The 18,670-nt window shown below is 66.4% G+C and overlaps 1 protein-coding gene across 1 annotated transcript in view; it reads left to right on the top strand.

Moving 5' to 3' along the window:
- The window catches only part of FAM53B (family with sequence similarity 53 member B), a 63,830-nt gene that overhangs the window by 40,872 nt on the left and 4,288 nt on the right, over positions 1-18,670 (top strand). The gene's annotated exons all lie outside the window — the stretch shown is intronic.

Below are 18,670 nucleotides of genomic sequence, written 5' to 3'. Positions count from 1 at the left end.
AGAGGGTAAAGCATCTAGAGCACCTGGTCACCCTCTGGGTGCTCCGCACGTGGTGGGCGTCATCATCACAGTCACCGCCATCCTCACCGTTGTCATCACCACCATCATCACCACCGTCACCACCATCATCACCATCACAAACACCATCACAGCCACCGCCATCCCCACCATCGTTACCACTACCGTCATCACCATTGTTGTCTTCGTCATTGTCACCACCGTCACCATCATCACCACCATCACCACCACCATCACCATCACCACCACCATCACCACCACCATCACCACCATCACCACCACCACCACCACCACCACCACCACCACCACCACCACCACCATCACCACCACCATCACCACCACCATCACCATCATCACCATCACCACCACCACCACCACCATCACCATCACTACCATCACCATCATCGCCATCATCATCATCGCCATCACCATCACCACCACCACCATCACCACCACGACCACCATCATCATCATCTTGCAGCATGGAGAGTCCGACCAGAACACACAGGACATGCAGCGCCCTGCCTGGCCCTGGCTCACAGCGGGAGGCGCCCGTCATCTTGGGGACACTGCGGTGGCCTGGGCGTGTGCCCCCCAGAAGGGCGCTCTCACGTTCGGCCTCCTCCCGAGGTCAGAGCGCTTCCTTGTGGGGACGGGCCGTGGGGCTGGCCGCTCTGTCCCTGGCGCTGACCCTGGGAGCCAGGCAGCGCCTCCAGTACCTTGAAGTTACCCGCTACTTCACTGTGTTACTAGGAATAAAATGCCCTGGCTCCGTCAGGGAGAGAAGGAGTCTGGTGGTTAATTACGTCGTCTGTGCCTGTCGCCGGATCATCTTGTCACGGCTTCAGCTCTTCGTGCTGTAAATACCCCTGGAGGGGGGGGCTCAGAGTGCACAGCGGAGCCCGGGCGAGCGGGCCTGGGGCCACACCCCCTTGGCGGTGGGTCACTGGCTGTGGGCCCCGGGGGTTCGTTGCTGTTCCCCGAGAAACGGGGCGAGGACGCCGGCCTTCCAGGGGCGTCCTGAGCACGAGAGGGTGTGCGGTGTGGCCCCTGGGAAGACGATGCCTTCAGCAAGTGTCGGCTCCTTCTGGAGCCTGGAGGAGTAGAAGGGACGAAGTGACACCCCCCCATGCCAGCCAGGGAGACCACGGCACTGTCCCCTGGGCTCTGGGCCGCGAGGGTCGCCCCACTCCAGGTGGGCACTGTGTGTGGCAGGTGTCCTTCCTCCGGCTGTGCGAACGCGGACCCCGGCAGTCCCTCCGGGACACCCACTCCGGGACCGGCAGCATCCAAACCCGGCAGCCGTGGGCATGCTGGCAGCGCCCCGTGGTGTGCGGCAGAGGACAGGTATTTCGGGAGAACCGGCTGCCGGCTCACCCCCTGGGGGCAGGGCCACTAGCTCACCCCCTGGGGGCAGGGCCACTAGCTAGGACTGTCCTGCCCCCTGCTGCCGCCCTGGATGCCTGGGCCGGTGGCCTGGGCAGCGGCCTGTCCCCCCCCCCACTCCTCCCATCCTGGTCGGCCAGGTGGGTGGTCAGAGGGTCCAAGAATAATGCAGGGGCCTCGGCCAAGGTCAGTGTGCTGGTGTCTACTGAGATAACAGTATTTATAACATAAAATCTTCCAGTTACCAGGGTTGGGATTTTTTGCTCCCGCTTTTGAGGATGAAGCAGCGTAGAAGGTTCTAGCTGGAACCTGTAAGTCTTAGGGATCCCTGAAGGGATCTTAGTCCAGTCCTATCATCGTGCGTCTGGGGAGACTGAGGCCCGGAGAGGCGAGGCCTTTTGCCGAGGGTGAGGCAGGTGGTGACAGGGCGGCGACCGGCCCCTGGCCCTCCCTTGCCTCTGTCGCCTGCCCGTCCCACCCACACACCGCCCCCAGCAGGCCTACGGCTGGCCCTGTGAGGTGGTGGGACGTGGCTCTCAGCCCCCACTGTCCCCCCCGTCCCCCCCCACCCTCTTCTGTGGCACGTGCTTCCCCGTGCTGTTCTGTCCGCCGATGCTGCACGTCCCTCCCGGGTGGGGCGGGAGGAGGGGGATGTGCCTTGCGTTCCTGGGGCAGCTTCTCTCCTTTCCTGGTCCCGGCCAGGCCTCCCGGTGGCAGGAGGAACCCAGGGCGGGTGGGGCTGGGGCCACTTGGGCAAGTCACTTAACCTCTCTGGGCCAGTGCGCTCATCTGCTAAGCAGAGGAAGACAAGAACACCCCTCCGGCTTGTCAGCAGGGCCGCAGTCGAGGGCTCTGAGGCTTACCTGCCGGGTCCCCCCTCCAAAGCCTCATGACAGCTATTCCTGAGGTTTCGGGGCAGTGCTACCAGGGGGCGTGGCCAGAGGCCATTGTGGCCATTCACAGGTGGGGACAGGAGGCCCTGAGGGAAGGGGCCGGGTGGGGACTTTGTGGCTAGTGGAGTTGGGCTGATGCTCACCCCTGCACCCCAGGCTCTCCCCACCAGAGAGACTCGGGGGGTGGACACACCGGTCTGGAGGCAGCCACTGCCCATCGGTCCCTCCATTTTGGAGGTGTCCTGCCCTGGGTTGGGCCCTTTGTCGTGCCCTGGCCTGTGGTCTTGAACTTGGGGTTTTCCACAAAGGTTCCCAGAGTGAGGAGCCTCAGAACTTGGTTCCTCCCCGAAGCCCGGGTGCCCCACTGCTCCCCGGAAAAGGGCGTCTGTGGGGAGGAAGCAGGGGCCATTCTCCCCGCTTGCAGAGAGGAGCAGGCTCCCGGCCTCTCGGGATGGACCGCGAACGCAGAAGTCAGCGGGCGGTGCGGCCCCGGCCTGCATCGCGGGCACGTGCGCGTGCATTTCCTGGTGACGCGCTGGGTGCCCACACCCACTTCCTGTCCCATCCCGGCCCTGCCCCGGTCGCCTGTGGCTGACGGGCGAGAGAGCGTGGCCTCACCCGTGTGTGCCTTCCTGGCGGCCCCGGGCTTTGTCGGGGACCTCGGTCCCAGTGTGGCGCCTCCCCTGGAGTCCCAGCGCTCCTACTGTGTGTCGCTCGCGACACGTGGAGACGCTCCTTTGGCACACTGTGGGGCTGCCCTCCCACCTCCAGCCAGGCCCCAGGTGGGAGGACAGCCCCGGGCGACACAGGCCCCAGTTGGGACAGCGCGGAAGAGCCCAGGCCCTCCGCGCGCTCTGCCCACCCCACCGGGCGGGGGCGGGGGGGCACCGGGCACGCACTCTGGCCCCCGCGTCAGTGGGCTGGCGGCTGTATCCCGTCTCACAGCTGTGGGAGGGACTTCCTCGCGCGCATATGCAGCACCCAGCACATAATGGGTCCTCAGCAGGTCGCCCCCTTCCTTCTCTCGCCTACCTACCCCGAAGGGCACCTCCAGTCAACTTGGGGCTCAGAATGCACGAACCAGCCCTCAGACCGAGGCCCCGAAGCTCCTCGTTGCTGCAGCGTGGAGTCTGGGGGAGGAGAGGCAGCCGAGGCCTGGGGCTTGGGCCCTGGGCCAGCCACTGATTCGGGTCCCTGAGGCCCACGTCCCCGTCGTGGAATAGGGGTGATAATCACGCCGAGTCCCCCGGGAAGCAATACAAGCTAAATGAGATGATATTTTAAAAGTTCCTGGCAGGGCGCCCGGCAGAGGCCAGCAGTCAGTCAGCACTACCCCCCTCCCGGACCGGGGTCTCTGCAGGCGTGGGCGGGGCCCCTCCTGCTCTGGGCTCCTGGCCGTGACGTGGCACCGAGCGGTGGCCCTGCCGGGAGGGTGACACTGTCACGGTGTCCTGGTCCCTGGGGCTGATTCCGAGACTGCCCAGGCCCCTGGGGTCCCGTGGATGGGGCCTCCCCTCCGACCTGGGGAGAACGGCGTCCGCGTGTTCAGACCTGGAGTCCGAGCGCCCCCGGCCCCCGTCCTGCGGGAGGAGATGCCAGCCGTGCCTCCCGAGTCCCCGGCGTCCTGCCCCCTCTAAAGTAATCGTCACAGTCGCCCTCGTGTCGCAGGCTGACCTTCCGCACAGGAAGGGAAGTGGGGCTCCCGGGAGGGGGTGAGTGCAGGCCGGTCTCCCAACGGGTGGAGGAGAGAGACGGCCACAGAGACTGCCCCCTGCCCTCTGCGCTGGAGGGCAGGGACGCTGGGTCGCCGCAAACCCCGCACCGCGCACAGACCTAACCTCGTGTCTGCGGCCCCCGCTCTGGCGTCCCAGAACAGAGGACGGCGGGACGGGCGGAAGGTGGTGCCCTCACGGTGGGAGGTGGAGGGTGCAGTTGGGGGCAGCAGCCCCTCTGTCCAGGGTCCCTTCTGCACTCGGTTGTGGAGTTGCGTTTCCCCTGCCCTCCCCCGCGGGCACCGAAGGCCGGGGGAGGTGCCGGAGCCCACCGTGCGGCCTGGCCAAGCTCCGCTGGTCGGCGTGGGAGCCGGGACATGCTGCAGGCGCCCAGCGAGCGCCTGGCAGGAAGCAGGCCTCTTCCAGGTCGGGGGGGTCGGGGGGGGCGGTGCTGTGACAGGTTTCTCATCCTCGGCGCTGCCGCCGCCGACCCGACTGGGGGGCCTGCTCCTCCCGCCTTGTAGGATCCCGTCTCTACCCACCAGAGGCCCACAGTCCGTGGTCGTGACCTGCACGGCTGAGGCAAGGACTGACCGCAGTGCAGGGATGACCTGGACCGCCCTGGTGGTGGCTGCAGGCCGTGCCACTGTCCAGCCTCAGACAGGGAACCTGATCCTTCTGACCTGGGCAGCGGCGGGGGGAGGGGCGGCAGAGCCTCCCATTGCCAGCCACCCCCGCTGTGGCTTCATCAAAGCTGATGACGTTTCTCTGTTCTCCGTCCCCAAGCCCATGTCCCCAGGAGCTGGGAGGGAGGGTGGCACGGTCAGGGTCAGGGGACTTCTCGGCCCACTTCTCCCGCCGGCCCCCAGGCCGTGCCGGGGCCTCCCCCGAGCCCCTCCCGGGAGGCCAGGCAAGCGGGCGCGCTGCCCGCCGGCCGCCAGCTCGTGCGTCGCTGTTTTTCAGAAGGAAAGGTGCCCGGCCCCTCCCGCCGGAGCACAGAGCCATCTCGCCCATTAATCAGGGTCTCGGGGTTCTTGGGGGGGATCGTAGCAACTGCCTGGCGCGGCGGGCACCTGTCTGCCTCCTGAGCCGGCGCTCCTGGGGGCCTGGGGGGGGGGCCCTGCCTCCCACCTCGGTAGTCCGGGCCTCTGAGCCGGTTTCAGGGCCGAGTGGGGCCCAGGAAGCCCTGGGTCAGAGTCAGTTGTTTTCACTACAATGCTCGGGTTTCTATTTTTAAAAACTTAAAAAAGAAAAAGGAAGCCAGACCAGTCGCCCCAGATGCCCTCGGAGGAAGAGGTGGAGAGAGGAGTGAAGTGTGGGGGGGCAGCCAGGCCCTGGGGCTCCCCCGTGGAGACTGGGCCCGGTCATTGTCCTGCAGCTGCCAGGAGGGAGGTGACCACTGCTGGGGTCTTTGGCTGGTGGGCCCGGCGTCCGTCCTGCAGACTGATACCTCCCCGCCCCCCTGGCACGGCTCCTTTTCCTGTCATTCAGGGGAGAACATAAGTGGGTTCTGGGGGCAGCGGGGCCCCCCTCCCCTCCTCAGGGACAGATGCGCTGGGCAGTGCTGGCCCTGCAGCAGCGGGACAGCCCACCCCCCGCTCTGGCTGCAAAAGTGGCCCTTGCCACCCTCTGCTGCGTCCCTCCCCCATTGCCGTCGCTGTGGCCACCCCCGGGACCCGCCTGCCTTCTCGGGTCAGGCCACCTGCCTTTCCAGGTCTCTCCGGACGCCCCCTCCCCTCCCACTGCCGTCTGGGAAACCGAGCCCCCAGCCTCTCGGAACAACCCTGGGGGGGTCGCCTCTGGCCTCCTCCCTCCAGGCCGAAGCCTTTCAGTGGTGCCCTTCTGAGATGTTCCTGGGCGAGGGGGTGGCTGGGGGGCCTTGTCCCACAGCCCCCACACCCGGTACGTCGGAGAAGGGCTGCTGAGAGCCGCACAGGTCAGCCGGAATCAACGTGCATTTGGCTGAAAGAGCAGTTACCACCCACATCTTCGTCCGTTGCCCGGCTCGGGGCTGTCCTGGAGTTCCGATGGGCACTGGGACGGGAGGGGAGGGCACTGAGGGCCCCCTCCTGTTCTGGGGTTCAGATTTGCCCTTGGAGTGCGGGCAGAGCTTCTCAAAGGGTGGTGGCCACTCGGCTGTGCTGTGGTTTGTGGTCACCGGCTCGGCTGCCGCTGGGGGAGGCCGGGTGCGCCGTGCACTGCGCCAGCCAGCAGCCCTGCAAGGTCACCTCCGTTATCGTCACTTTCCAGTTGGAACAGGTGCTGAGGGACTGAGTGGCTGGGTCTTGGATACACAGGAGAGTGGCCAGTCCTGGGTCCCTTCCTCCCCTGACTGTGACTGTGTTAGTGACTCTCCCCCGCCCCCCGCAACCACCCCACCTTGCTGGCCAGCTGGCTGTCCTCCAGGCGTCCTGGGAGCAGGCCTGGGGCGGCGGATTCAACCCGGAGGCCGTCAACCCTGGAGCAGGGCTGTGCAAGCCGTAGACTGGCTGCTCTCTCCCACGCCGGGTTTGCCCTGCCTTCCCAGGCAGGTTCGGAGGCCCCCAGTGTATGCAGGGAGCGCTGGAATGTTCCGGAGACCACAGGTGCCAGCCTTTTCTGGCAGGCCCCGCACCTTGCAGAATCAGCATGCTGCAGGATGGGGCAGAGGTCCAAGAGTACCCCTTGTCCCGGCCTGCCAGCCCCCCCCCGCCCCCTCCCCGGGATTGTCCCACGTTCACAGTCTCGCCTTGTCTCCTGAGCCGTCTCCTCGCCTCCTCGGAGCAGCCTGGGAGGAACCAGGCTTCCAATGAGCCTAGTTTGCGCGGAGGGGGTGGCTCGAAGACCCTGGGTGGTGAATATAGCCCCCTTGCTTTTGGGAGCTGCTGCCCATGGATACAATGTAGCCGTAGGAACGAAAAAAACCAGGAAGAGAAAGGCCCACAGGCCTCCGGTTTTTAATTGGCACTGTCCCCCAGTCCCAGTGTCCACCTGCCGGCCCTCCCGGGGCAGCCGGGCCGAGGCTGCGAGCGATTCGCAGCTTCAGGCTGACCTAAGTGGACCGCACGGACCCCCGCAGCCCTGGCTGAAAGAGCTCGGTGTGGCCGCCATGCCGCACCATGCGCGGCCGTGGGAAGTGCACCAGCCACCTGCAGCCACGAGTAGCCATCTCCGGGCGTGCCCCCGCCCAGCAGCCTGGCCCGGGCTTCCCTGGCCCCGAGGGCCTGCGCAGAGAAGAGGTTTTTCTATAGCGACAGTGCACCCCCCGCCCACCCCCTGCCACCTCCCGGCCAACTGGCAGTTGCTTTCCTGTTTTCAGCTGGGCCAGTGGGACGCTCGGTCCCGCGCTTCTCCAGGAACCTGGGCGCTCCCACAGTTGACGTTCCTCTCGGGCACAGAGCGCGGCTTTCTTTCTTTCTCCCCGGCCGGCCGTCGAGGCAGGGGACTTTTGTGTTCAGTGTTTTTGTGTGTGTGAGTCTCTCTCCTCTCTTTCCTCGGAGACCGTCCCCAGCTCACAGTGAGAGAAAAGGCACATGCGCGTGCCGCCGCCTCGGCAGGCCGCACAATGCCTCCAGGAATGTCCATTTTTCTCGCTTTCACGGAGACACTGTGCGGTCTCTCACCCGGGGGGGGGGGGCGGTGGGGCGGACAATGGCGGGGATTACGGAGGGAGGGCGCCGAGGGGAAATGAAAAGGAGGACGGCGTTTCATCCCCTCCGCTGGGGAGCTTCAGGCCGCGGTGTGGAGGGGCTCCCTCTGGACTCTCGCCCCCCACTCTGCCCAGATGGGGGCGGGGAGGCAGTTCTTAGCTCGTGGGTAGTTTTGCGGGGAGAACCAGTGTTAACCGCAAGACAGAGAAGCCCACCCTTTCTCTCGGGCGTCCGTCTTCCAGCTTCTGGGAATGTGGGTTGTGGGCGTGTGTGCGTCTGGTGGTGGGGCGCACCGACCACCTCGCTCCTCGCTCACTTGGGGACATCACTGCCACCGGACGCCAGCCCGGCTGAGGTCGCAGCTGAGCGGGACGCCTGCAAGACAGCCCGGGCGCCTGTCTGGCTCTTGGGCCGCCAGGGTGGGGCCCACTCCCCAGGCTGGTTCTCCTGCAGGGAGGAGGTGCCAGGCTGGAGGAGGCGGCCTCTGGGACCGACCACCTGGGCGTCTGTCCCCGCGGGGTCACTGCGCCCCTCCAGCCCACCCCACCCTTGGAGCTGGCCTGCTGTCCCCTCAGTGGCCGGGAGAGGTGCCGGTGTGAGCGGGGGGGCTGCCGCTCCAGTCCGCACGTGTGGCTCTGGCCTTCGAGCCTCTTGTCTGGAGCCCCGGCTCGCTGAGACCCCCTGAGCTGCTGGCCCGGCGGACTGGGCTGCCGACAGGCCTCGGAGGGCCGGCGCTCTGCAGGGGCGAGGGTGATGACCGCTGTTCTCCCTGCAGGGCGGGGTGGGGGCGGGGTGCAAGTGCTGGGTTTCTGGTGCGCAGCCTGCACGAGCTGGGTGGGCGCCCAGTTCGAGGGAGCCGTGCCTGTCTGCCCGCAAGGCGGGGTGAGCAAGGGCCTCTTCCTGCGGTCCAGGGGCCGGGCCCCGCCGGCAGGCAGTCAGCCCGGGTTCGCTGCTCTCCCTGGCTGCGGAGGCAGCTCCCGCGGGCAGTTTAGAGCCTTATCTCCGGAGGCCCCGTGGCTCGGGACTCCCCTCTCCGAGGGAGCCCAGGCCTCCGCTGACGACCCCGTGTCTGGCAGCTGCTTTTTGTGGTCGTCTCTTGCAGATAGAGGGACTTCCCCCGGGTTCTGTGCTTTTCCCCAGATCATGGGACGTTTTTGCAAGAGAGGAGTAAGCCCGCTTCCTGACCGGGGCTCAGCCAGGAGGAGTGGTGTGGGGCCGGAGGCTGGGCCCCTGGGCACTGCCCAGCCCTCGCTGCTGCTCCTCTGCAGCCGGCCCCACCCACCTGGACCAGGACGGCCACGGGGCCCACATCAGATGAACGGCGTCTTCGTCAGTCACTGCAGAACCTGCAGCATCTCAGAGAGATTGCCAACGGCAGAGCCGAGTCTGTGTGTGTGTGGGTGTGGGGGGGGGGTGATGTGCATGCACACACCACGTGTGTGCACTTCTGTGTCACAGAAAGAAGGGCCTGAGGGCCCGGGTGGGGTCTGTGAGAGGACGCCGGACTCTGTGTGCACCGAGGGCTTGGTGACGGGCACGGCGCTGGCTCCTTTGTTTCGTCTTGGCTTGCCTCTCCTTGGTGCTCTCAGCCTTTCCCCCGACACACCATTCATCACCTGGGGGCGGGCGCCGGGGGGAAGTCATACCCTCGTGGCCTTTGCCCCTTGCTCCCATCTGGCTGAGGGCCGGGGCCCAGGGCCCGGGTGGGGTCAGCCCAGGCGCACAGCCCCTCCCGCCTCCTGCCCGGCTGGCGTCCTTGCTCTCTCTCTTTCCTTTCTGCACCCGGGCCCTCGGGCCCTCGGTCCTGGAGGCAGTGGGCCCCACCCACGCCCTGTTGTATGGTGAGTTGCTGAATTCCCACTGATGGTGGTGCCCCCCCCCACTCCCACCCACCCCAGGCTGTTGTGAGGCTTCCGGGGGACTCGTCCCCGTGCAGCTCAGGGTAAACGCTTAGTGAACGTTAGCCCTGCCCTCACCAGAAGCTCCATGGCTGCTAGGACACGAGAGCGGACCCCCAGAAATGCCCTTTGTTCCCGGGGCAGATGGAACCCCGGGGGGCGGCGGTGGAATGGACAGCAGCTCAACCTTGCGGGCCGGTGTCCTCTGCACGGAGAAGCGTCTGCCCCTGCAGAAGAGGCTGCCCCTGTCCCCGCGCGTTCTGCCGGGGACATCCAGGAGCCCCTGTGGCCTCGCAGGCCTGAGGTCACTGTAGTTGGGAGTTTTTGCCAAGTAGCAGCGAGAATTGCTGGGGGCCGTTGGGGGGCAGAAATGAAGTGGGGTTTCCATCCTGGATTCTGGCGTTTTTGCAGCAGCAAGGTGCGGCCTGTGGGCGAGCCGGGGCGCCCCACCCGGGGCTTTCCCGTGTCCACCTCGGGCCCTGCGGGTGCAGAGACTGAGGCGAGAGCTTCGCCCACGCGGGCCCCTTCTCTTGGGCTGCGAGGACTCCTGGGGCCGCGTCTGCACGCCGTGGCAGGCAGGCACTCGGACAGCAACGAACAAAAGGGAAAGAGTGAGCCTGTCGGGACATTCACAGTTAGGCCGACGTGTGCCCCTGCGAAAGCCGACGCAGCAGGGCCCGCCCTGGCCGGCCTTCCGGAGCCCGCGGTCGGGCCTCTGAGCAGGAGCCACCTATGGTCAGCACATTGAAAGGCCCGCAGCTGGGTCTCGCACACGGTCACGGGCTCACTCACTCATGTGGGTGCCTCTGCTGCTGTCACGGCTCCGGGAGTGGAAATGACTTGTCCAGACTCACCTCGCCGCGCCCTGGCAGAGACCACCCCCCCATGGCTGCTTGGTTGCAGAGAGTGTGGTGCAGGCCCCACTGGTGGTGCCCAGCAAGGGCCCCTCCACAGCCCCACAGGGGTCTCCCGGCACCCCTGTGCCCTTCGAGAAAGTATCTGCTGGGTGCCCACCCTGGGCAGCAGCTGGACCTCCTCCTGGGCTGGGTTTGGCCTGGTGCTGGCAGACCATACAGATCTCCTCCCACGCTGTCCCCGCGCATCCCCGACACCCGGCAGCCCCTGCTCGAAGGGTTTCCTGCCGGGACCCTCTGGGCAGCAGCGGCTGAGGGCGCCCAGGTGGCGGCCACAAGCGTTCCCGAGTCCCGTGAGCACGGTGCAGTTCCCTAGGTTTGGCACCCGCTCCAGCTCCCACTGCAGCTCAGAGGGAGGGGGCTCTGCAACGGGAGGGGGCCCTGCCCAGGCCACCCCTGGGAACCCGGTGGAGCTGGGACTCCCAGTCAGGTCTGCTGGTCCCGAGATGCAGGCCCAGCCTGGCTGTGGTGCTGGATGTGGTCGGAGAGGTGGGGCTTACCCAGCAGGTCTGCCCCCCCCCCGGCCCCGGAAGGGCGCCTGGTGGGCAGGAGGCCCCCCCACCCCACCCGCAGCTCAGCAGGTGACACAAAACCCTCAGGAAAAGCAGTCCTCTAAGGGGTCCTCAAGGCTCAGGAGCACCAGTGCCCCTTAGCCTGTCCCTGCCACTCACCTGTGGCCCTTCGGGCGGGGACAGCTGAGCCCCGAGAGGTGGAATGTGCCCAGGAATGTCCTGCCACGCCTGCCCTGCCCGGGCACGCTGGGACATGCTGCCCGAGCCGGGCCGGGCCGCCACCTCCCTCCCCTCGCCCCCGCAGGACTCCGGTGGCCAGCGCAGGCCAGCGAGGCCTCTGTCCCCCGCGTGCCTGGGGCTTCTGCTCTTGGGCCCACCTTTGGGGGCGCCCAGAGGAGGTCCGTGGCCGTGCTCGAGCTGTTTCCGCCGGGGCTACTCGTGGGGACGCCGGCCCTCTGCCCGTGTCTGGGCGCAGCCGGGCACCGTCGAGTGGGGTTGGAGCCCCGCTGAGGCAGGCCCCGAGCATCACCCTCGTCCCAGCCCTGTCCCAGCCCCGAGGGGGCGGTTTTATTTTCCCGGTTCACAGACAGGGAAGGAGAAACTCATGTCGAGTAAGGAGCCGCAGGGAACAGGATTCTACCCTAAGTGGATCACTTTGCACCCTCCGTCTGACACCCAGCTTCCTTTCATTTCTCCCGCGTCAGGGGTGCAGCGGTCCAAAGCCTGGCTCCGTGTCTGAGCCCTCAGCTCCTGCAGCCCGTGCACAGGCCTGACCTGGGGCCCAAGATGGGGGGTTCGGGGCAGGGAGGCCCCAAGAGGGCTCTGTTGGGCCGGCGGGGGCATTCCAACTGGGGTGCAGGGGGAGAGGTTTATTAAGGGGGTGGTCCCGGCTGGCAGAGCCCGAGTGGGCAGGCGAGCACCCTCAGGCAGTGGTGGGCGGCTGGGTCTCAGCGCCCAGCAGATCGGGCCTTGGGCCCTGGGGTGGGGCATTTGCTGTCCATGCGAACGCTCGGGGGCAGAGGTGCCGGCCGGCTCTGAGACGCGTGAGGTTGTCCGTGGGGCCCGTTGTGTCTCCTCAACACCTGTCTGCCTCTCTTCACGGTTGACGTTGTACCGCTGGGGAGGAAAGAAGAGGTCCCCCACCAAACCGAAAGGAAGTGCAGCGAATCTGACACTTTGAACTTGATCTCTGCATGTCATCTATTCCGCAGGTGTAGCAGCACGCTGGCGGGTGGAGGTGGGGGTCCGTGTTCGCGCCTGCCAGAATGGGAGACACCTGGCCGCGTGCGTGACCTAACATTCCCACGGGCCTTCTGACCTGCAGGCCGGCCCCTCCTCCTCCGCTCCGGGAGGCAGGTGGGCCCAGCTGCTCTGAATGACGGACTCCGGCCTGTTTGCACGAAGCTGGCACCCCTTGGGAGATGGGCCTTACTTGGGGGAAGCCGGAGTCTGAGGCACAAAGCAGCCGCCCCCCCGCTTGGGTCACCCATGAAGCCCGCGTTGTCCTTTCAGGGAGCTTCCCTTTCAGGGAAGCCCCACCCCAGCCCAGTCAGTGGGCGGGGGGCACACGGGCCCCGCACGGGGGCGTCCCCGTGCTGCGATTGTGAAAGGGCCTCCCAGCCCCATGGAAGGGCCTGCACCTGACCGCCCACGTGCGCGTGTCTGGCCTCGTGCGGCCCCGTTACCTTCTTCCTGGGGCTTGGCCCTTCCTGTGTGTTCAGGTCCCGGGCTTGCACGAAGCTCAGGAGTGGTCCAGAGATTACTGAGTACAAGCACATGGGGCTGGCAGGGACTGTTCTTTTGTCTACGCCATTTTGCAAAGTGCCACTTCAAAAACACATCAGCCTGTTCTTGGCAATAAGGAGAGGAGGAAAGTCAGAAAGAACTTAATAAGGAGATGGAAGTGAGCTCAGTGCAGTTAATCTTCTAGATAATTCTGTGACTTTGGGGCTTTTATTAGCCTTGTGGTGCAAATGGGAAACTGAGGCTTAGAAGGTTGGTGGCTTGCTGAGGCTCCCCCAGGGGCAGCCGGGGGCTGGGAGCCAGCTCAGGCTCATCCAGCCCTTTCCACGCCACCGTCCGTCCCCAACAGAACGCCCTCCAAGGCGTGGCCCACCTGTCAGGAGGTCTGGTTGCTCGCAGTGCGGTTTGGGGCGGGTCCCCTCCCCCCCACTGGCCTCAGTCTGCCTATCTACAAAATGGGGCTGTTTGGTCGGTGATTTGCTCAGGACCCCCTTTCCCTGGAAGCCAGTGTCTGGGACAGACCTGGGGCGGCCGGGGTGGTGCTGGGACGGCCCGGCGCACTTCACCCTGTGCCCGCCTGGGCCCCGACCCCGCGCCCCTGACCCCGCCTGTGTCTCCGCGGTGCGCCGGCCTTGGCCCCTCGCCAGACCCCGGTGTGCTGTGAAAAGGTCCTTCGACTTCTGTTGGGCAAAGAATTGTCTTCGCGCCAAGCTGAAGAGCGAGGCGGTTTCACAAGCCCCGGCCTGAGTGTGCGCTGGCCAGAGCGCTCACCGCAGAAACGAAGTGTTTGTTTTCCAGTCGTGAGGGTGCCGGGAGGCCCTTTGGCGCCGGCCTCCCTGCTGCTCCTGTGTTCGGGCAGGCCATCTGCCCCCCGCAGGGGCCCGGTGCAGGAACGGTGAGAGCCGCGGTGTGGCTGTTCCAAGGACGGGCAGGGCTCCGGGCCACCCAGGCCTTCTCCTGCCCAAAGCACCCCGGGGACCTTGGGGCTGGGTGGACATGCGGGCTGGCAGGCGGGTCCTCCCCGTCTGCCCCCAGGCTGCACGGAGCGCCTGGCCCCGGGGCCAGGTAGTTGGGTGCCGAGCGGGCCAGCGGGGTGCCCGCAGCACGTGCCTGGCTTCCAGAGGGAGGCCCGCAGGGCCTGGTCCGGTGGGTGAGAGGAGCCCGCTGGGGGGCGGGCGCCCAGTGAACACCTTGAGCCTCCGCACAGCGAGCCGAGGAAACAGAGGCTCAGGAAGGCCCGGGCTTCCTGGTGGCAGCCCAGAGCCATCCCCCCAACAGACGTTTCCTGCCCCCCCTTTCCGGCTGTTTGATCCTCAAACCCGTGATCTTTGGGGGAAGAGCCTGGAAAAGCCTGAGCATCCCTCACGAGGTCGGGGTGCTCGCCGGGCCCTGGGGCTCCCCCAGGGCTGCTCTCTTCCCTGTGTTCAGGCCTCAGCAGCCTGGCGGCCGTTCCTCTCATTCCTGAGGGCGGGGAAGCCGTCCAGCAAGAGGCTGCCCCTTCGGGGGTAAGAAAAGTGGAGCCTTTCGCAGAAACAGCCCCCAGTCAGGGCACCTCCAGCACCTGCTGGACACTCGGCCCCCCTGCGGCGCCAGCTCAGGGCAGCTGTGGGGGGAGGCCGCCCCCCACCCGCCAACCTCTGGGGCCCAGGGCTTCCTGCGAGAGGGCCCAGCCTCCGTGCATGGTTCAGATTTGTCAGAGTAGATTCAAAATAGGCCAGAAATATTCTGGTGCTTTTTTTCCTCTTTTCCGAGATAGTTAAAAAAAAAAAAAAAACAACCCAGGAAACCACAGGCCTCGCAGTCTTCGTTGTCTCCGCTCCAGCTTCCAGCATGAACGAGACTCAGAGAATTTCCAGGCCGCTAGCCATTCTCACGGCTGGGTGTTTTCTCGGTACTTGGAGAGCTCCGTCTCACGGCCTCACGTGAGTGTCGGTGTGGGGAGGGGACGCCTCCCTTGGGCCCCAGCCCTGGGCCCGGCAGAGGGGCCTCGGGCTCCGGGAGGCGTCGGCCAGGCGGGGCACCTGGTCCGAGCGTGCTGACCAGCAGGTGGGGTCCATCCTACCCCAAGTCTGTGGCACAAGGAGCCCCGTCACCCTGGTTTGAGGTGAGGGAGGTGGCACTGAGAAGGGCCAGTGTGCTGGCTGGGGAGGCAGGCGCGTGTGCCCCAAGGCCAGGGTGAGAGGTGACTCTCAGAAACCGCGCCCCCCCCCACCCCGCCCTGCAGGCTCGAGGCAGGCTGGTTCCCACGGCTGGGCCGCTGCCGGGACCTGCCGGCCGGCCTCGGACCCGGCCTGCGCTGCTGCTCCGGGAGGAACCACAGTGCCCATGAGCAGGGGCGTGCAGAGTGCTTTCGCTGCCCGTCCTAGGTGGGTGCCCAGACGCAGGGCCTGAGACGGGGGCTTTGGGCCGGGTGGGGAGGCCCTCAGAGCGCCTGGGGGGGCGGTGAGGGGAGTGGGCAGGACGGGAAGCGGCCTCAGCGGCACCCCACGGGGAGCTCTGCAGTAGGAGGAGCTGCTTGGATGTGGACCTCCGAAGCCTGGGGCAGCGCTGGACCCCTAGGGGCCGGGCCCTGGCTGGGGCCTGCCCCCCGCCCCCCCCGCCCCCCGCCCCCCCGCCCCCCCCGCCCCCCGCCCCCCGCCCCCCGCCCCCCGCCCCCCCCGCCCCCCGCCCCCCCCACTACTGTGTCTTTCTCCAGGCCCGTCCAGGTGCCTCCTGCCCGGAGGAGAGTGTAGGAGCGAACGGAACGGCTGGGTGGGGAAGCCCCGGAGACCGACTGGGTGGGGTGGGGTGGGGGCCAACACTCAGGGGAGGAGCGGCTGTCAGGGGCTGTGCTCCTCAGTCAGCTCAGACTCCAGGACTGGGGTGCCGACCACTGTTTTCAGCCAGGAGCCCGCAGCCACGTGGGCGGCCTGAGCTCTTTACGTGGGCACACCTGTGCCCAACCAAGCCAGGTGACCCTTGTCTGGGACAGCGTGGGACTGAGTGTCCCGCAGCACCTGGAACGCCGTGTTCACGTGGTGCTTTGAAGTTGTTACAGCTTTGCAGGTTTCCCACACGTTTCCGAGGGCACGCAGGCCTCCGGGCCTCCAGCGGGCCCGCGCAGCATTCCTCTGTGGGAGCTGGGCGTGGGCTGCGCCCTGGGTGTCAGCGTGGGGTGGACTCTCCAGGGGTGGCGTCGGGGCAGGACACACACGGCCCCATTGTGGCCGCCCCATTCCTCCCGGCAGGAGGGGCGTGCCACCGCCTGGGGCATTTATCATGCACAGGCGGGGCTTGGCTTTCACTGCAGCTGGGTTTTGAGTCAACAAAGTTTTCAAGGTGACACTGGCATTGTGGCCAAGGAGCAGGTGCCTTGAGGGCTATTGGGGGCATTCAATGGCCTCTTGGGGTTGGCTTTTGAAGACATTCACCAACCAGACCTCTCAGCTGCTTGCCCTGCTGCAAAGCAAGGACCGGTTACTTCAGACGGCCAGAGCAGGTGCCCTGGGTGCCCCTGGCCCACCCGCCTTATTGGGCAGTGAGGCCAAGGCCAGAGAGCAGGGGGTGTTGTCTGAAGTCGTGATGCCCGTGTCTGGGCAGAGCCCGGGGCTGTAACAGCCTGCCTGACCTCAGCCCTGTCCGGGGCCCCGAGGCCAGAGCTGCACCTCCGGGCAGTCCCAGCAGCAGGCCGGGGTCCCCGGCGCCCAGGTGCCGTCACATTGGCCGCAGTGTCAGGCAGGACGATCGGAGCGGCCGGGGAAGGCAGCCGCAGGCCGGGGAGCGTTTCCTGGTCCGTTGTTCACGCCAGTGCTTCCCACTGTCCGCACGCTGCAGCTCGGGAGGCCGGAGCCCCGTGCAGGTGCTCAGCACGCTGGGGTGAGCGGACGTGGGGGTCCCCACAGGCCGAGGCTGTCCGTGTCTCAGCATCGCCTGTGAGCCGTGCGCGGCACCTCAGGCCCACCCTGGACGGTATTTTCTTTTTAAAGATTTTATTTATTTTTAGAGAGGGGAAGGGAGGAAGAAAGAGAGAATGTGTGGTTGCCTCTCACATGGCCCCCACTGGGGACCTGGCCTGCAACCCAGGCATGTGCTGTGACTGGGAATCGAACTTGCAATGCTTTGGTTCGCAGCCCGAGCTCAATCCACTGATCTACACCAGCCAGGGCTGGATGGCATTATTTCTAAAAGGGCCCTGTGGCCACCTGCCCCCACTCTGCAGGGCGGAGAAGCCCCCGCTCGGCTGTGCTCTGAGCCCCTTCGGTTGGGGGAGGCCGGCCAGCTAGGTCAGGATGCAGCTGAGGTGGCTGGGGGCCACCTGCCTGGCAGCCAGCTCCCCTCCTGTCCTGGGCAGTGGAGGCGGTGGCTGGGGGGGGCAGGAAGGGCCTCAGGGACGCCCCGCCCGGTTGTAGGAAGGGGGGCTTCCACCCGTGCAGCCTCACGTTTGTGTTCTCACCTGGGGACATCTGGAGTGCCTTTTATGTTCCATTCGCCGGACCTTGTTTCCCGTGACAGCTGGTGGTCATCGTTATTGCAGAGCGGCGCCCAGACACTGGGCCGTGAAAGGGCCCGGGCCCTCGGGACGGGCTGTGATCTGGACATCAGGGGGCGTGTGGCGCTGCTCTGGGCCTCCCCTCGTGTCCCCTGCCGCCCCCACCCCCGCCGATGCCCGCCCTTCTGTCTTACCCCCTGGAAGGCGCTGCATGGCTCCTGGTCCCATTGGGGACCTCCTGGGCTGGCTGCCGCAGCCCCCGTCCCAGTTTTGTGCTCTGCTGTGAAAGCAGATGTTTAGCTCCGCCCACTTGCACACCGTGCCTGGCTGCCCCCTTTCATGGCAGGTGGCCTGCGCACCCTTGGGTGGCATTCAAGTTGCACCCACTGCTCAGGCAGGCCCCGGGGTGCCTCCTTCCACAGGCCAGCCCCACAGGGAGGCAGCTGTGGGTGAGAGGGATGGGAGGTGTGTGTGGGGGGGTGGTCCTTCTAAGCTCAGACAGCAAGGGTAGTAAGCTTCACATGCGAGGCTGGCCACGTACATGTGGGCCCGGTGTAGAGCGAAAAAGTGTGAGGGCCCTTCTCAGAAATTTCAGAATTCCAGGCTGACGGAAGCCGAGCTTGAAACCGAGCCTGGGGCCCTCCCGGGCATGCCCACGAGGACAGCTCCGCAGGCCGGGAGCTCGGACAGCCACACCGCCGCACTGGGGGCCTCACAAGGCCCATCGCTGGCCTCACGCAGATGAGGCAGCCGAGGACCGGGGCAGCTGTGGGGCGGCCGGAGACCCTCGGCTGGTGAGCCCTGCAGCCCCTGCCAGCCGAGTGCCCCTGGAAGGTCCGGGATCCGTCCCCCCTGCCCCCCAAGAGCCAGCATCTCTGCATCTCCAGGCGGGGCCTGGGTTCCTGTGGAAATCGGCTGCCTGGATGGCTGCACTGAGCACCAGGCAGACGTCCGCCGGGCTCTCCCGGCACCGCCCCCGCCCTGGGCGCTGAGGGTGGGTGGGGTAGGCACCCTGCCCCTCGGTGCATTGCGGCGGTGCAGCCTGGCGAGTTTCCATTTGCGTCCATTGGTTCGCTGTGGAATGTTCTTGCAGCGGCTCGAGAGCCTGCCCAGTCTGAGAGGGCGGCCTTCGGGGCTGGGGCCGCGCGGGGTGTGGGTTCCTCCCTCTCTCTGCTGGACGGTGTGGCTGGGATACGCACGGGCCTGAATTCTTGCTTGTGCCCTCAGCTGTTTCCTTCACGTGAACATCCCAGAAGTGAACTTGCCTAAAGGAACCTGGTGCCCTTGTACCAGATCACCCTGGGGAAGGTGGTCCCCGAGGCCCCCACGGCCCCCCCAGAGCCCAGTGGCAGCAGGCTTGCGCTCTCTGGCCCTTGCGGGGGGGATAACTGAATGCTGCATTTCTTCATTAACATAACACATGTTGGCCGTGGCATTTCTTCGTGAGCGGATGGCCGATAGCCCCTTCTCCTTGCCGACACAGCGGAGGGGTTCGGG

The sequence above is a fragment of the Phyllostomus hastatus genome, unplaced genomic scaffold, assembly GCF_019186645.2.
Source record: "Phyllostomus hastatus isolate PE091 unplaced genomic scaffold, TTU_PhHast_1.1 phas_scaffold_1066, whole genome shotgun sequence".
NCBI classification, from domain to species: domain Eukaryota; kingdom Metazoa; phylum Chordata; class Mammalia; order Chiroptera; family Phyllostomidae; genus Phyllostomus; species Phyllostomus hastatus.
This window is presented reverse-complemented; position numbering and strand designations above follow the sequence as displayed.